The sequence below is a fragment of the Culex pipiens genome, chromosome 2, assembly GCF_016801865.2.
Source record: "Culex pipiens pallens isolate TS chromosome 2, TS_CPP_V2, whole genome shotgun sequence".
NCBI classification, from domain to species: Eukaryota; Metazoa; Arthropoda; class Insecta; order Diptera; family Culicidae; genus Culex; species Culex pipiens.
The window spans coordinates 71017630-71035347 of record NC_068938.1 but is presented as its reverse complement, the minus strand read 5'-3'; the positions used below and the strand labels follow the sequence as shown (position 1 = coordinate 71035347).

General features: G+C 38.8%; 1 non-coding gene across 1 annotated transcript; it reads right to left on the bottom strand.

Annotated features, from left to right (window-relative positions):
* Positions 1-15287: 15287 nt before the first annotated feature.
* Positions 15288-15360, bottom strand: Trnak-uuu (transfer RNA lysine (anticodon UUU)). Its single transcript has one exon. It is a non-coding gene; the product is annotated as a tRNA-Lys (tRNA).
* Between the last annotated feature and the right edge of the window lie 2358 nt (positions 15361-17718).

Here is a 17718-nt window from a genome sequence, read left to right as displayed (position 1 = left end):
TCGGTGAAGATGGGCTAACAATGAGTACTATAAATAGATTCGTTTTGAGTTGGATGAGCTCCGAGCAGAAGCAGCTTCGATAACAAACCAGAGCATAGCGGCGTGAGCGTGTAATGAAGAGTAATCAGTAGCAGAGGAGCAGCAGCAACAACAACAACAACAACAACAGCATTGAATGGGAAATACAGAACAAGCTAAACTGTGGGGCATGATGTTTGATATAGCGTTAATCACTCATTTACTATATTTTAGTTTATTGTAGTGAAAAGAATAACTAGATAAATGTTTAATAATTTTTATTTATTTGGCTTTTCGTATTAACCCTTTACTGCCCAGATTATATCGATTTTTTTAATTTTCCCTTGTCATTTTAAGCAACTTTTGTTATACATACAACTTTACTTCTCTTGTTTGAGTTTTTTTGTTTGTACAGCCACTTTTTAATTTTTTGCTTGTTTTCCGTTGTCATTTAAATGGTAGAAAAATACGTGAAGGCATAGTCTGGGACATTACAAAAATTACTGCACACTTATTTTTGCAAAACATATACGAAATGTTAGTGAAAAACACGGCCAAATTTGACCGCAGAACAAATTACATTTTTCAAAACGTTGGCAAAGTCAACGTAAACAAGTAAAACTTCCAATCTACCTTCTTTGTATTTTTAAGGGTTCTTCTTACCAATTCTTTTTAAAGATAAAAATTGGTTGAAAAAATGGATTTTTGGCGAATTTTTTGATCGAAGCCCGCTTAGATTCCTTGCTGCTTTTTTTTTTAGTATTTTTGTGTTAAATCTTCTTGAATTAAAATTTCTTGTAAAGTTTCAAATTGACCAGGAATCTTTGAACCTGCATCAATTTTACTTTTTATATATATATATAATCTTCCTATTTTTTTTTCTTTTTTAAAGCAACAAAACCACATAGGTATTTGCACCATGAAACTTATCAGTTTAAAAGAAACACAGCTAAAAAAGTAGTAATGCAGCTGCGTGTAAAAGGCCTGGGTGAAAAATAAATATTGCATTATTTTATGCAATTTTATGTGATTTTACACCCAAACAAGCAAACTTAAAAAAAACTCTGAACATAATGCATTTGTGTTACGCAGGTAAACTTTAAATTCATTCAAATAAATTTAGACCATTTCTGATTCTTAAAAAAGCTCTAATATTTTTTTATCTGTTAAATTTTAAGGTGTAAATTTTCACTCGGAAGACCCCTTTGATCCCATTTATTTATGATAATTTAATAAAATTCGAGTTCCTGAGCCAATTCACAATACGAACATGCTCTGCTCGTGGACTCGCTCTTATATTAGAAAACAGATAGGCGTCAGAGTCAGAGTCAGAGATGGATTCGGTGGAGACGGTTACTTTTTAGGACCTTGAGAACCTTGAGGACTTTTGAGGTGTCTCTGAACCTTCAGAAGCCAGAAGAGGGGTCGGCTGATTTCCAACATTTTTATATAGAGTTGTTGTTAGAGCAGGAGTATTGTTCTTTCTATGGCTAAAGTCGAAGTCGGCATTGCTTCAAAAGATTCCTGACTTCGCAAGCAAGAGTGGAAAAAATAATCACTAAGGACTTATGAATGAAACTTGACACAAATAAAAATAGCTGGATTTTCTAGCATCTTCTTGGATAAGCTTAGGGATGCCCAATTGGAGTGCAAAAGTTCAATTCAAAGAAAAAACTATGGCTGGAAATTTTTATCTTTAATCACTTCTTTAACATTAAAAATACATTCTTGCTAATTTTTTATCATGATGGTAAAATATAATTATGTTTGTAGAAAAACAATCTATTTTTGTAAAATGATCATCTCTAATTCTTGCTCGATACCGCCATAATGCGACCACGTGCTCCATTTGTTTGCCAACAAAGCTGCAGCTGGATGGTGAGACGAAGTGAGGGGGGAGATCTTTTGACATTTGTAAAACCGCATCTGACCCGCCGATGGTCGTTGGGCCGACGGTCGTTTCCAACGACCGAGTCCAGTAAGGAACTGATCGTACAATAAATTTGATACAGAAAATTGACGAAGTTCATGCTAGAAGTTTAATAAGATTTGGTTATTTTGACCCCTCTCTACTCACCGTGTACCGTCATCAGGGGTGTCATTGAGGGAGGTGAGATTGGGTCATACAAAAATGCTGAAATTTGTATGATACAATCTCACCCACCATACCCAATGTCACCCCTGTTGACGGTAGTAAAAACACTCGTCAACTTCTTCCTCAACGTGTTACGTAAAATTCGAAAGAACCCTAAATATCTCCCACATCGTTGGTGGTCCCATTTAGATGGGGTCAGCTCATAAATATTGGCGTAATATTTTCGCACAATCTTTTGGCGTGCCTCCTCGCGGTAGTGTCTTAAATTATCACTGATTATATTCCTCTGGCGGGGGATTGAACTCCTACCGTATGTAGATTCCGTCCAAGCACAAGTTGGCACTATCTCAGTTTTTTTGGGCTTTAGGGTGCGATAATACCATTTTTGTCAATAATCGTAAAATTTTAGTGTTTCAAAAAAATGACTGAAAACTGTGGAGCTCATGTGGGTTGAAAGAAGGCGTCTCCCTAATAAATCCACTTTCCGATCAGTTGTTTCATATAAAGCTACTTAAGGTGCCACTACTGGAGCAGTTTCTTGCTGCAACTTTGGGAACGATTTAATTCAATAAGTACGCACGCTGCTACCATACTGCTGTTCTGACTGATTTGGGGGACTCTCTAGAGGGGGATCGATAATAACTGTGATTAACGATGGCTAATTGTGGTCGTAAGCTGAAAAAGGGTTGGGCTCCCTTTTTTGGGGGTGAGATTATTTCATGCCCTGCATTCCAGATGCTTCATGGGTGGTCCACGCGTCGTCAAGGTAGGTGAGTTTACGTATTATGGTTATTAAATAAATGGCAATTAATTAACAAAGTGATTGTGGTAAAGACCCAAGATTATTTTTTTAAATGATGACTTAAGATTTACTTTTTTGAAGCAAAAATTGACTTGAATAAATGAAAATGATCATGGATGTAAAATGCTACTGAAACATTTATTTTAATATAATATAAAATTCCTTTAACCAAGGTGCTATACAGATAGTGAAACAGCCTCTACCAAGAATTAATCTCAGCTTAGAACTTATTTATAGCATTTAAGTCAAGTTACAGATGTGATTGTTTTGCTTAAACTGATAATATCTCTAGCAATATTTGCATACCATAAATTGCCAATACCCGTCAGGGTATTCTCGCGATCTACAAATCATTAATTATTTCACCCCCCATCACCAGGCAGGCAGGTAAAGTCTCCTTTAGTCGCGGCGTCGAAGTGGAGATTAGTGCAATTCCCCTAGCTAATCGACAGGCGTCGTCTTCATAAGTAATGCATTAGCGTCAATAACGTGGCAGCCCGATGGGCCGATTTATTTGCACCCCGCGGGCAGAAATTGGTGCCATTTCTGGGCTCATCCAGCTGGTGGCGGCAAGTCGAACTGACAGCTATAGAAGAGGATTCTGAAGCGCATCCTGGTTCGTCAATATGGGGCTTAGAGGAAAAATGATCCAAGCGGGCGGCTAATCGATCGACTATTAATTATTACGGCCTCCGTCCATTATCATGCGCCGCCGAGGATTAAGCTATCTGGTGCGGCGCGAAAGGCCTGCGGCTTCTATTGTGGATGAGCTGGACACATGAATGTAAGTCGAATTGCTGCTGAATAGAACAAAAACGATCTCCGTGAAGGTGTTCAAGATTCAGACAGAATCTTAATATTTTGTCCCACCATTTTCTCAATACTGAATGGATTAATTTTCAAATGGTTTTTTTCCCACATCTTAGTTTCCTATAGAACTGAATTGAGTTTTAACATAAAAATATGGTTTCGAAAATATTGAGATATCACGAAGACTATTATATTTCGACTCAAATACGATCAAACTCATTTTAAATTTTAGTAAATTATTTTTGTTAAAATTAGACAAATCAAGGAAAGTTATGTGAAATTTATTCACGTATAAAAAATCAAAAATTTACCAATCAACTGAAAAAAAAACCTTTATTGAATAGGTTGAGGAAATTAGATTTACTGTTTTGCCTTCCTCACTGAGTTAAGGCTATAATCCTGCTCTGAAAATGAACTTTTTATTAAAAGCTCCTAGACCCATCTTCATGTATACATATCGACTCAGAATCGAAAACTGAACAAATGTCTGTGTGTGTGTATGTGTGTGTGTATATGTGTGTGTGTATGTGTGTGTGTATGTATGTATGTGACCAAAATTCTCACTGAGTTTTCTCAGCACTGGCTGAACCGATTTTGATTGGGATACACTCAATGTTTACATTTGTTTATAGGACCTTATCAAAAAAAAGTCAAGATATGTAGTTCAAAACGAAGTTGACTTTATAGCCGTCGGCCACCATTGCTAGTACCAACCACTAGTGTCTTCCTTTTTATCTACAAGGACTTCGCCGCCCTGGACTCCTAAGTGTATGAAAGTATGGCACGGAGCGACGGCGCCGAATACCCATATTTACACAAAGAATTTTTAGAGCGCCCGCAGCGGGATTCGAACCGGCGACCTCTGGATTGTGAGTCCAGTGCGCGGTCCGATTGATCCACACGGACGGGACGGGTAGTTCAAAAGTTATGTATAAAAATGTGTTTTCACCAGCCTGATGGCAAGATTGTCAAATTGTATGTATGGGCCGCGATACTCACATTGGTTGGACCGTGGACCCCGCTATTTGGTCGCTTTACCCCTCTGACGCTAAATAAAGGGTAAAAGAGCCAGCAAATGTGCAATTGAAAAAAAGTTTTTTTTTGTGAAAAAATATTTCAAATTGTGTTTTTGATGAATAATTTTGAATATGTTTTGTCGAAAAATAAATAACTAGAAAAAATAAAATATTATCCAGCCTTTTGAGGACGAAATCAATCGTTCACATTTTTTAATGTTAACTTAATTAACAAATTTTAGTGTTAAATGAGGATAATGTACAGCTTGTGACGATAAACTACCTTTCCTTTACTTAGAAATCGTATCCAGAAGGAAAACGATCACCAGCTATGTTGGTCCGCACCGGATTCTGAACTCCCATTTGCGAGGCGGAAGCCTTACCGCATGGCTCGGTCTTAACAAAAAAATTAACTAGACAATAAATAACAATTTCAAATTACAAACCTAAATATTAAATAAACTTATTTTCAAATTTACTTATAAATGGCCTGTATACCCAATTTTGTGCAACCAGTTTATGGAGCATTCACCCTATATGGACTGTCAAAAGTAAGGTTCACTTTTTGACAAGCTTGCCACCAGTCTGGTTTTCACAAATATCCGGATCTCAATTATATACATGTAAACGATGTCCGGATCCATCATCCGACCCATCGTTGGTTAGGTAATTGAAAGGCATTTCCAATGAGTCCAAAACATTGAAGATCTGGCAACCCTGTCTCGAGTTATGACCACTTAAGTGATATTTATGTACAATTTTGAAGCCGGATCTCACTTAAATGTATGTAAACTATGTCCGGATCAATCATCCGACCCATCGTTGGTTAGGCAATTGAAAGGCCTTTCCAAAGAGTTCAAAACATTGAAGATCTGGCAACCCTGTCTCGAGTTATGACCACTTAAGTGATATTTATGTACAATTTTGAAGCCGGATCTCACTGGTCTGTATGCGTGTGTGGTTTTGGGATGACATGAAGGTTACAGCAGGTTACATCGTGCGTGGTCGCGATAGTGTGAGTGTGCTGAGTAGTGAAAGGGCAAAAAAAAGAGCTGAGCTGCTATAAAGATGTGATAATGCGATACCCGAATTTTGCGTGAAGAGGGGTTTTTCGGTGTTTCGGAACTTAATGGTCTTTCTTGGTGTTTGCTAAAAATGGTGTCTACGGGGGAAGGCATCAAAGAAGGCTGAACGGAAGTAGTCTTTGGCCGAATGTAAGTGCTGATCCATCAAGCTTCGCATGTGGTTTCGGAAGCCGGTGCGCGTTGGTAGTGTGGAAACCCGGCGGTCGCGTCGAGCGTACGGCAATGTGTGCGAGTGTCAACACGGATGGCACGCGCTCTTCGTCGTGCTTGTGTGCAACAAGGCTTCGGAATTATGTGTACGGGTGGGGAGAGCGGAACACCCTCTCCGCTTGTCAGCACGAGGCAAAGCAGCGATTCTGGCGCTGGTCCGCAGCAGTGGCGGCTCTCCCAATGCCTTTTCTACCATGCGCCGAGGATCACGTGGGTAGTGGTTAAAGATAATGCGGAATTCGGGTGAGATCAGTCTTATTTGTATTGTTATCATGTAGCCCTACGAGTGACAGTGTGTGTGTGCTTGGTAAAGCTTGAATGGATGAGAGAGAGAAAGAGAGAATCATGTTTCCTACGCAGGGATGCCAGAACGGAGCTTAATCGACGGATAAAAAAATAAGGCCAGAAGTTTTTTTATTTGTTATTATTGAATTAAATGCAATCTCAAATATTGAAACATATAGAAGGAAACAAAAATGAATTTAAGTGTCACATGTCGACGTCGTCGTGCTATCTTGTCGCACCCGCCATTTTGACGTTCCGAGAAAAAGGCGTTTTAATGTTTGACCTTGAATATACAAAAACGAGAGCACGCAATGTAAACAATAACAAACACGTTTTGTTTGGCTGACCATTCTGTGCATTGTCCCAAAGTTTGGTTGAAGTTGGTTGCTGGAGTCCCGAGTTATAATTACAAATGTTTACGGTAGTCTAGCTTGTACGTGCGACAAACGCATCCTGACTATCCTGGCCTGAAATCCCTTTGGCCTTTTGTCGCACTTACATCAATTTTCATGGAGTGACAAGATAGCACGACAAGATTGAAACTACTTTCATATGTAAAGTGACAAAAATGCACGGAGTTTTTTCGGTTTTTGTTGAATATCTCAGGATTGAAATCGAATTTTGGGGATCTGTGAAGGTCAAAAGGTGAGGCATTGTGAGCTGCACAAAATGGCGTTCTTAACTCAATTTGGCCCAAAATGCACGTACGACAAGTTAGCACGATGGCGACGATGTATTGTTTTGCTGGTTGCTTCTTCTACATTCAATATAGCGTCAACAAAATTCAGAAATAAGCTTGAACTAACGTGAATTTGGAAATTAAAATGAGATAAAACAGAGATTACTATAGTTTTCAAACAACTTGCAAATTTTAACGGTTAAGGTCTCGGTGAGTGAGAGAGTGTGGTGTGTAAGAGTTTGTATGAATGAGTTTTTTTTCAATATAAATCAAATTATTTTTCAGGGATTGATTCGGTGCTGTTAAACGTTCGCGTCGTGGTCGGTTCTCCCCGCTAAGTAATTTCGTCGTTAACGTTTCGTACCGCCGGTTTGTCGTTATCTTCAAATTGATTAGGCCTGATCGAAAAGTTGTTTATTTTTGTTCGGCTTCGATTCGGGCGCATTTGTTTCTGTTGATTATCCAGTCATCCTTATTGTAATCATCGGTTTTATCTATTTGCCGCGCGTGGTTGATTCGACTTTGCATTGCTTTTTGAATATTTTCTCATTCTTCTTAATGGCTTAATACTATTCTTTTGCCGCGGAATAAATAAAAATCGGTCGATAGTAAAAAATGATTCTCTTGTGATCAATGGGATCATCACGATTAAGTGCGTGACGACCGACTCACGCAGGATTTTCGTTGGCGTTGTCGTCTTTATTGTTACGAGTCGCGAATGATTGTCGGGCCGAAAAGTTATTCGGGTTCGTTTTTGTCCAAAGTTTGGTTTGCCACGTTTACCGTCGAGTTTGCCACGCAATTTGCATATTTTTATTTTTATATTTTTTCATTTAATATTAAATTTGTTTTCGCAAATCAAAAGTCCTTCCCATAGCACCAATGCTCGGAAGGCACGCGTTCGATTAAAAAGTTTCTAAATAATAAACATTGTATCTTTCCGCAGCCGGCTGCCTAAGATTTTAAAAATTCAACCGATAAACAAATTGCTTATGGTCGCATCACCTACCACAGTGAATCCTGACCTCATACCCATCTTACTAACCCCTCAAAACTCATGTGATACTTTGTCGGAGACGCAGTCGATTTGGCGGTCCCATTCCCATCCACTTCCCCGTGTCTTACCACTGGTCGTGGCCGGCGTCGGTATTGATCAGCACGATAGGGACCTTTGAAAATTGCGAAGGGGTGATGATTGGTTCCTACTTTTCATCTGTGGTCCACGGAGCAATGATTGGGGGTCCTGGTCAATAACGAAGTAGCAGCTACGGGTAGACACCAATGCTATGCTATGCTATGCTAATTTTGAAGCCGGATCTCACTTAAATGTATGTAAACTATGTCCGGATCCATCATCCAACCCATCGTTGATTAGGTAATTAAAAGGCCTTTCCAATGAGTCCAAAACATTGAAGATCTGGCTACCCTGTCTCGAGTTAAGCCACTTAAGTGATATTTATGTACTTTTTTGAAGCCGGATCTCACTTAAATGTATGTATAATATGTCCGGATCAATCATCCGACCCATCGTCGGTTAGGCAATTGAAAGGCCTTTCCAAAGAGTTCAAAACATTGAAGATCTGGCTACCCTGTCTCGAGTTAAGCCACTTAAGTGATATTTTTGTACTTTTTTGAAGCCGGATCTCACTTAAATGTATGTAAATTATGTCCGGATCAATCATCCGACCCATCGTTGGTTAGGCAATTGAAAGGCCTTTCCAAAGAGTTCAAAATATTGAAGATCTGGCAACCCTGTCTCGAGTTATGACCACTTAAGTGATATTCATGTACTTTTTTGAAGCCGTATCACACTTAAATGTATGTATACGATGTCCGGATCCATCATCCAACCCATCGTTGGTTAAGCAATCGAAAGAACTTTCTAACGAGTCCAAAACATTGAAGAACTGACAACCCTGTATCGAGTTATTACCACATAAGTTATATCTGTGTTTTTTTCTGGATCTAAAAAAAGCTGAAATGTGTGTCCAAACCACTCATATTACCCATTTTTGGTAAAAAGTGAGGAAGGCATCAATCACATAGGTGGATTGGGTTAGTTTTGTGTTTTAAAATTGCATTATATATCAGTTAAGTTGTTCTGCAATCATTAGTTTCCAAAAATATGTACGATTTTAATTTTGCTTCAGATTTTTTTTTTTGCAGTAAATATTATATGTAAATTAAGATAACTCAACCAATCGGGACGATTATTGTTTCCAGTGGTTTGTTAGAATGTCCAGATAATCCTTAAAGTTTGCAGAACTTGATTTGAACAAATCTGCGACCGAAAACATCGTTCCAACGTTTTTTTAAACGACTGCCTCCGCGGAATTTTTGGCGGATTTTTTTTACATGCGAAATAAAAGTTGGAACGATGTTTTTGATCGCAAAAGTTACAGATTTGGTCAAATTGAGTTCGGCAAAGTTCTTGGGTCACCTAGACATCCTAACAAATCACTGGAAAAAATCGTCTTGATTGGTTGAGTTATGCCCGAGAACCAGCGAGTTGAAGTTGCCGTTCCAACTTTTTTGGAGCCTTGGGAGTTGGAATGTTAATATTAGTTGATGAATTGAAAGAAGCTATTGAATAGCTATTGAAACATAATAAAAAAATATCGTCATTCAAGTTTCTACGCGTTTCAAGAGAACATTTTTAGTAGAATAACTACCTACGAGTTAGACTTCTTTGCACGAACGCAATTTTCAAAGGTTTTCTAGATTTTTATGGATACAACTACAGCAAATGAAAATTTGGAGAAATACAATTTTCCCATACCCTTATTCCACCTCAGAGCTTCATTCTGCACCCTTTCAGCCTCACCCCGCAGGCCACAGCATCTCCAATTTCCCCACACTCTGGCGCACAAATTATTATCATTAACCATTCCGCTAAAACAAATGACCCGAACCCGGCGGAGTGGAATCACGACGATTCGAAATTTAATGCGATTTTGATTAGAGTCAAGTGCGAGCACAGTTCAAATTCTTCTCATTACCAGTTTCGACGGAGCTTGAATACCCGAGGTATGAGATCTCGTGCGCGCGCGCTCGTAGCTGTAGCTAATATCCCTTATAATACTGGTCTAAGTCGCGTAATATATGCGCTATGCTCTCTAGGAGCTTTTGCTTAGGGCAGGACTGCTGCAGCCGAAGATGTGCTATTAGCACAGGTCCAAGAGGTATTTTCTTGCATTGGCCGCGTGCGGAATTTGCCATTAAGATTAAGCCACGCAGGCTGCTGGCCTGGGAATATTTGTTTCTGGCGAGAAGTCATCAGGTGTACTCCGTTCAACGCGCGACTCACCCAGATATCTTCAACAACCATTAGTACCTGTCCCGATGTGGTTTTCGATGCGGTGACCTATTCCACCGAACGAAGCCCGCGTGTCTCACTAATGTCATGCTAATCGAACCAACCCGCCGTTCACGGAACAAAATGCTTTGTTTATCCGACATAATAAATGATCTGATTTGTCATCGATCACGTAATTCCAGAGGGTTCCTCTCGTCTGTACGCTCACTTTTGCGTTGAGTCAACGCAATTGCACCGTAAATGGTACACTGCGCGACCCTTTCCCTCTCAAGTGGGGTTTGCTCTAGTGCTACCGTAAACTGGGGATCTACGGGCCTCCTCAGTGGATCGAGTACCCCCTTGAGAACGGGGAATGACGTGATGACTTGTTTTGAATTCTATTGAGAAGGACTCTTTGTTTCATAAAATAGCTTTTTTCAAGAGCATTGAAAAGGATGTGGATTGTATGGTAGATTGATTGATTTATTAGTGCTGTGAAGTTGGATATTATTGATAGATCGATGTGACTTTTGTAGTTTTAATCATCTCAACCAAGAAATCACTTAACCAATTTCAATGCAGATCGGAGAGCCAAATTGCAATAGAAGTTGTCATTTTTCTCATCAAATAGCAATTAATGTCCTGCGCCCTAAAGAAGACCTCAGGCACCCATAAAGTTTCCTCGAAGAACGGAACCATGCCAAGGTTCTAATTCTCACCCGTGATGCCGCCAAGCACTTGAGACGAGCCATCATGATGCTGAAGTGCTTGCCACCATGCGCGACTTGACGCCGCAGTCACAACTTTTCTCACGGCGGTGAAAATGAAGTCGTGTGCAGCAGCCGGGCATCGATACCGCGTGTGGCGGCCGCGCTAATCTGGCCGGTCGGCCAAGTCGGTGTTCAAACATGATGCCCGGTCGGTGAGCCCACTTGGCAATAATAAAACAGAAAATATCTATTTCAATGAACCGACACCGATCAGTAGTGTCATTTCGATGAAGTTTATTGAAATGGGCGAAATAAATTTGTCAGCTTATAATTGTTATTTGTGGACGTGTCCCACGAGCTGATCATTGCTCGAGAATGACAGGATCGAGCCCCGTTCAGAACAACAACGGTTCTACAACCAGAAGTGTTTAATTAGGCAAATTCCGTTCCCATTATGACGGATTTCTCTTCCGTCAACCCGCGAGTGTGTGTGACCCGCGAGGCATGTCTTCAATAATTCACGAGGTGCAAATTTGAAATTCATTGACATTTGTTAACATGCTGCTAACATAGACACAGTCAGGCACAGTGTGAACGAACCGCTAGAGTCACTGGCTTATGATTGCATTGAATCGATACTACACGTTCGATATGAATGAAGTGCAATTATCGTTCTCAACTGTTGTGTGTTGATGGCGGGTTTGATGGAAGAAAAAGAAATCACGATTCCGATTCCGCGTGTATTACTTACAATTGTGTCGACAAGCTACCGGTAATAGAATAATGATTACAGAATAAAGCAACTGTTGGCGAGACATGTAATTGTCGGTGCATCATGAGTCAATAACCTTTTGTCTAGAAAAAAAAACTACCGTTCTGCGGTAGTCGTACCGTTTTATCAATCAAAATAAACATTGAAAATTTCACCTTAAAAATTTACCTTAAACTTTGCTAAATAAAACCTACCATATAAGTTAAGGATCGACAAACTTGTATACACTTTGGGGCAGTTGCCCCATCATTCTAAAAAAAATGTTCTAAAATTGGTCAGGGAGTATCCATTAACGACGAAATTTTCAAAACGCTCATATTGTTGCCCCACCTTCCTTGAAATTCTGTACACGCTGGTGACACTTAGTAGCATTTTAAAAGATATATGTAATCTATAAAATTTTCTTAACTTTTTTACGTCACATTGTGAGATCTCATGTTTTTTTCATGAAATGTTATGAAAAAATCTTGACTTTTTTTTGATAAGGTCCTATAAACAAATGTAAACATTGAGCGTATCCCGCTTACTCCGATGGACTTTGACATAATGTGTGAAAGGGATACACTCAATGTTTACATTTGTTTATAGGACCTTATCAAAAAAAAGTCAAGAAATATCGTTTTTGAGCGAGCAAAATCAAAATATCCAAAATATATGCCTTCCCGTTTGAAATCATAGCAGCCATTGCAATGTTTTATGCTAAAACCCGCATACAAAAGTTTTATTTCATAAAGAAATTTAATCAAAAAAAAACTTATTTTCTTTTTTTTCTTATTTTGTTGTTTAAGCATTACTAGTGTGAAGTTACTATTCTAAGTTGAGATGTGAGCCACATCATGTGGCCTACCTTTGAACATCTGATTAATTCATAGTTGAACAACTGATTAATTCATAGTTGGGAACAGCGTTTGTAGGTGCTTAAAGAATTAAGTAAATCTACTGAAAGAAAAAAAGGAAATTAGTATCTAATTTTAAAACCTATGAAAAATACTCAATAATCGTTATCTCATTTTCCAAAAGAATTCATAAAACATTGAAAATTCAAAAGTTGAATTAATAAAAAAACTAACTTAATCCACTTACGTGGTTAGTGCCTTCTTCACTCCTAACCAAAAATGGAATTCACAAAATAGCTGAAAATTATAGGGGAAAGTGGGGCAAGTGTAACATGCTAAGGAAATGCTCGTTATAACCCATTGAAAACGTTAAAAAATCTGTCGGATTTTTTAGAATCATCTTATTCCAGGTCTTGACTGAGACTCTGATAGAACAAGTTTTTAAAAAATCCTGTTTTTAATGTAAAAAATTAATTATAAAAAATTATGATTTTCTGTACGTTCTTCTCAACTAGTGGGGCAAGACGAACAACCCGTTGGGGCAAGAGGAACAATGCACGAAACAACATGCTTATTTACTAACAATTGAACTGTTATCACTTCGATACATCAGATTAGGATGTATTTGAAACGTTTCTTTCACTTTTAGATTAAAAAATAATATTTTGCTAAAAATTTGACCGTTTTTACGAAAAAAATATTACTTAGATGATAAATAGTAAATTTTCATGATATTATTATATCGTGTATGGACAATTTTTTAAACAATTGTTTATCAGTTTTTAAGAACTTTTATGTATTTTTTTCACAATAAAATATGTTGATGCAGCAATTCGTAGTTTTTTTTCCATACTAAAAATCCATATGGTACACTTGCCCCACATTAACAAGAATTTTTAAAAGCTCTCTACAAAATCAACCAAAGGATAAATCATGCTTTATAGTAGGTGCAAGTCATTGGTAGGGACACTACTAATCTAGAAAAAATATCATTTTGATAAAATGAGCCTTAAAACGAACCCTTTTTGTATTTTGTACTTTCCAAATATTATAAGGAAACAAAGGTTTTGAAAAAAAAACTTTATTCAATCTAATGCCCCGTGGCGTTTACGTCGTTTTGGCGGTTATGTGGTAGTAGAATCAGCTAATTGCATTGCTAGCAACAATTCCTCATTCTGGAAATAATCAAAATTGTAAAAATTACGGCCTTACGAGCGATTGTTCCTCTTGCCCCATATGGTCGTCTTGCCCCACCTTCCCCTATTCATCTGAATGATTAAATCTATGGACACCAACTGCGCAGCAAATTTGAGTCAACGTAGTCTAACTTAGATCCGGGATTCAAAGTTAAATCAGTAACATTCAAGTGGTCATCACTAAAGACAGGATTGCCAGATCTTCAAACTTTTAGAATTGCTTGAAAGGTCTTTCGAATCATCTATCCAGCTAGAGGTCAGATGATAGATCAGGGCATAGTTTTCATACAGATAATTAAAATCAGGCTTCAAAAAAGTGCATAAATATCACTTAAGTGGTCATATCTTGAGACAGGGTTGCAAGATTTTCAACATTTTTGACTCGTTTGAAAGGTCTTTTGATCCCCTATTCGGATGATAGATCCAGACATAGTTTTCATACAGATAAGTGAGATCTGGTTTCGAAATTCTAGCATCCGATGCTCAACTCTGACACTTTTTTATACGTAACTTTTGAACTACTTATCGGACCTTCAAACAATTTAATAGCGCAGTATGGGGCACCAATCTGGATCAAATGCAACTTGTTTGACCCAAATCGGATGAGCCTGTGCCGAGAAAACTTGGCAAGAATTTTGAGCACCAAGGAGAATACGCACACATAAACCCATAGACATTTGTTCAATTTTCGATTCGGAGCCGATAGGTATACATGAACATAGGTCTACGAGCTGTTTTTTCAAAGTTCATTTTTAGAGCAGGATTATAGCCTTACCTCAATGAGGAACATTTTATTCTTTCACTTGTCAAAATAATGTTATGTTTCAGAAAAGTAACAAGAAAAAAATATCTAACAGTTCTAAAACAGTTCTGCAAATTTTAGAAAACTAAATTCGAATCAAATCATCAAATCTGGGTTACATGGGGCATCATAGATCAAGCGAAGTTTGGAAAAAACTATGCTCATATTTAAAAATTCTCAATATGGATCATTTATTTAAATTACGAGAGTACTTCATTATTAAAACAATATTTTCACAAATCATAAATTTCATACTCAACATAATGACATTAAAATAAGGAAATATCTGACGAAATAAAGTTTTTTTTTTCGCATGTAGCGATGCTACTATCAGGCAAGAGATTTCATAAAAAGTAAAAAAAATACATTTTTTTTTGTCTCAGGCACTGCATTTGACTCGTTTTTGCACGTTTTTCGCTGGACCTTCTTGTATAAATTGAGAATGCCCAACAAGTATTGGTCGGGGCTGCTCTTATTTTTTTTATCAACAATAATTTTTGTTTTGACAAAACTTCCGATGAAAAAAAAATGATACTAGCTGTGGTTTTTTTTATAAGGTATATCGTTTTGAAATATCACTGTCACTTTTTTAAATCAGAAAAGCCTAGCCTTTTTTATCACGGTCATCAAAGGTCCAACAAACCATTCATAGCTCTACAAACAAAAAAGACATCCCCGCCCGAATAGGGACTTGAACCCTAGACCGTTGGATTAAAAGTCCAACGCTCTACCGACTGAGCTATCCGGGCTGTTGATAATGTTACGCCAAGATAAACTCAAAGGAACACACTTTTTTCCTTTTAATGCCGTTGCCAAGCTGAAATCAGCCCTCAGCTGCTCAAACAAAACGTGACTTCAAGTTCAAACATAACTGCGTGGCCAACCAGGTTGTCAATCCGCCCCCTCTCTGATTCACGCTAAGTGGCTCCCGCCGCGCGCGGGGAATCAATTATGTGTACTGTGAATGTGTGTAATTTTCGGCGTTACAGTTTCTGAGGTTGGGCCCGCGTCAAACCGGTTACCCTCCCAAAAACCCGTAATTAACCAATTTACAAATTTGCACATAAATCGCCGTGTCCGACATGACAAGGGTGACAGTCAGCGCAGTTCTTGCCGGTGGTGGCAGCCCACGGACGTGGGCTCTTTCTGTAAATTAACACTTTCTGGCAGGCGAATTTCACACGATTTCATGTGCACGTGTGCCCTTGGACGAGTATTTAGCTAAAGCCCTTATCCGGTCACGAGGCATTTGCCGAGCATCGATAGTGGAGCTTTCGGAAATTGGTGGATTCGGTAGAGTGGATTTAAGCCACTTGGCGTAAGTCCATTTTCCGATTAGCTGCCAAGGGCAACCACAAATCTGGGGGATGTCAGAAACGGTTCCTTTCAACGGCTTGGGATTGCTGATTACTCGGCTGAGTGATTCATGGAGGTGAATCATGCAATTGTAGACTGGTTTTGGGAGGTTTTTGAATAGTTTGGCTAATTTGTGTGAATTTATTTAAATTCGAGATATTAAGCATTAAAAAAAACTTCATTTAAGGAATTCTCTTACAAATCATAACCATAATAATTGGTTCAGAATCGGTTGGCACGATTTTCCTCTCATCATACGTTCTAATCGACAGAAGTGCACTAAGCTCCAACTTCAACCAATAATGCTCACCTTAACGAGTCAGTAAGCGGTCAGTTCTACTGCAGAGATTCTACCTCCCCACGGGAGTGATTTTCGCCCTAACGTCAACGACGAGTTCAAACGGTTAGGGTCGGAAAGATTGACTCAACAACAGCCGGGGTCGGCCACAGAACAATCATCTGCCACGGCGCGGCGATACGATCTTAATTGTGCAGCTTAATGACACCGTTTAATTCAATCCGCGCTCTCGGGCTGGAGAACGCTGAGCTGAGCGTGAAAACTCCCGGCGAACTTGGCCCAGCCAGCCAGTCAGCAGTATGACATTAACCGAGAAAAGCTTCAGCAGGAGGTAAACTCCGCGTCGACGAGCCCTTGCCGTCATCCATCATCATGTGGGGCAAGCAAACCAACACAGAAGTGCTGGCAAAGTCTCGGGATCTTTGCTAGAACTGATGCTGCTGGAACGGCGATCAAGAACACAGCGTCAAGATCGGGACGGATCTCCGCGTGTTAAAACCATTTTCTGTAAAGGCTGCAGCGCCGCTGAAGCAGCATTATTGTTGAACATGATCGACATGGGCTAACCTCGATGAACTCCGAACGGCAAGTCTCGGGGGGAAAATCGCGCAACACCCCTTGCGACGACGATCCTCTCTGCCATGGCTATACGAGACCGAGCGCCTTGCAATTAATTATCGAATTAACACGTTCAACATGCACTTCCAATCATGCTTGACCTTCGTGTGATTTTATGATATTTTGGCTTTGGGCTATTTGGTGCTTGTTATTGATGTTGGAGCATAATTTTTCAGCTCTCTGGGTTGGTTAGAGCCAATGTTTTGTGGTTCTAGCATTGGGTTCCTTATAACAGACAACAGGAGTGTCCAGTTTTTTTGATGAATTACCAAGATACAATTTAATCATTTTGCATTCATAAAAGAGTTTTGGAATTCATTTTAGCTATTTTCTACATAAAATTCATGATGAAACTAAACAACAACAGTGTTTTAAAAATATTCGAAAATCTTATTTTATGATCGATTGATAAAACATAAATAAATTCAGCAATTCCCTACGAAAACAGCATGGAAAAAAACAAAAGTGCTCGGATCGAGCTCAAAATTTTTCTGGGGGTTCCCTGGCCGAAATAATTAGACCAGTATTTTTTTGTTTGTCCGTTAGGGTGACCTACGCCGTGTTAGGGTGGTCTGAAAAATGGCCATTTTCGTCGATTTTCGCAAAAACCACTTTTTTCGAAAAATCATAACTCCTCGCCATTTCAACCGATTTCAATTGTTTTATACGCAAATGAAAGGTGATAAGTTGGCCTTTCAAAGAAAAATAATAAGAAGTTTCAAAAATCTAGCCTAACATATGAAAAGGGCGTATGAAACATAAAAATGCCGTTTTGACGGTGTCTGGACCAAAGAGTGTCTGGAATTTTTTTTAATCGGATTTATTCTTCATCGGT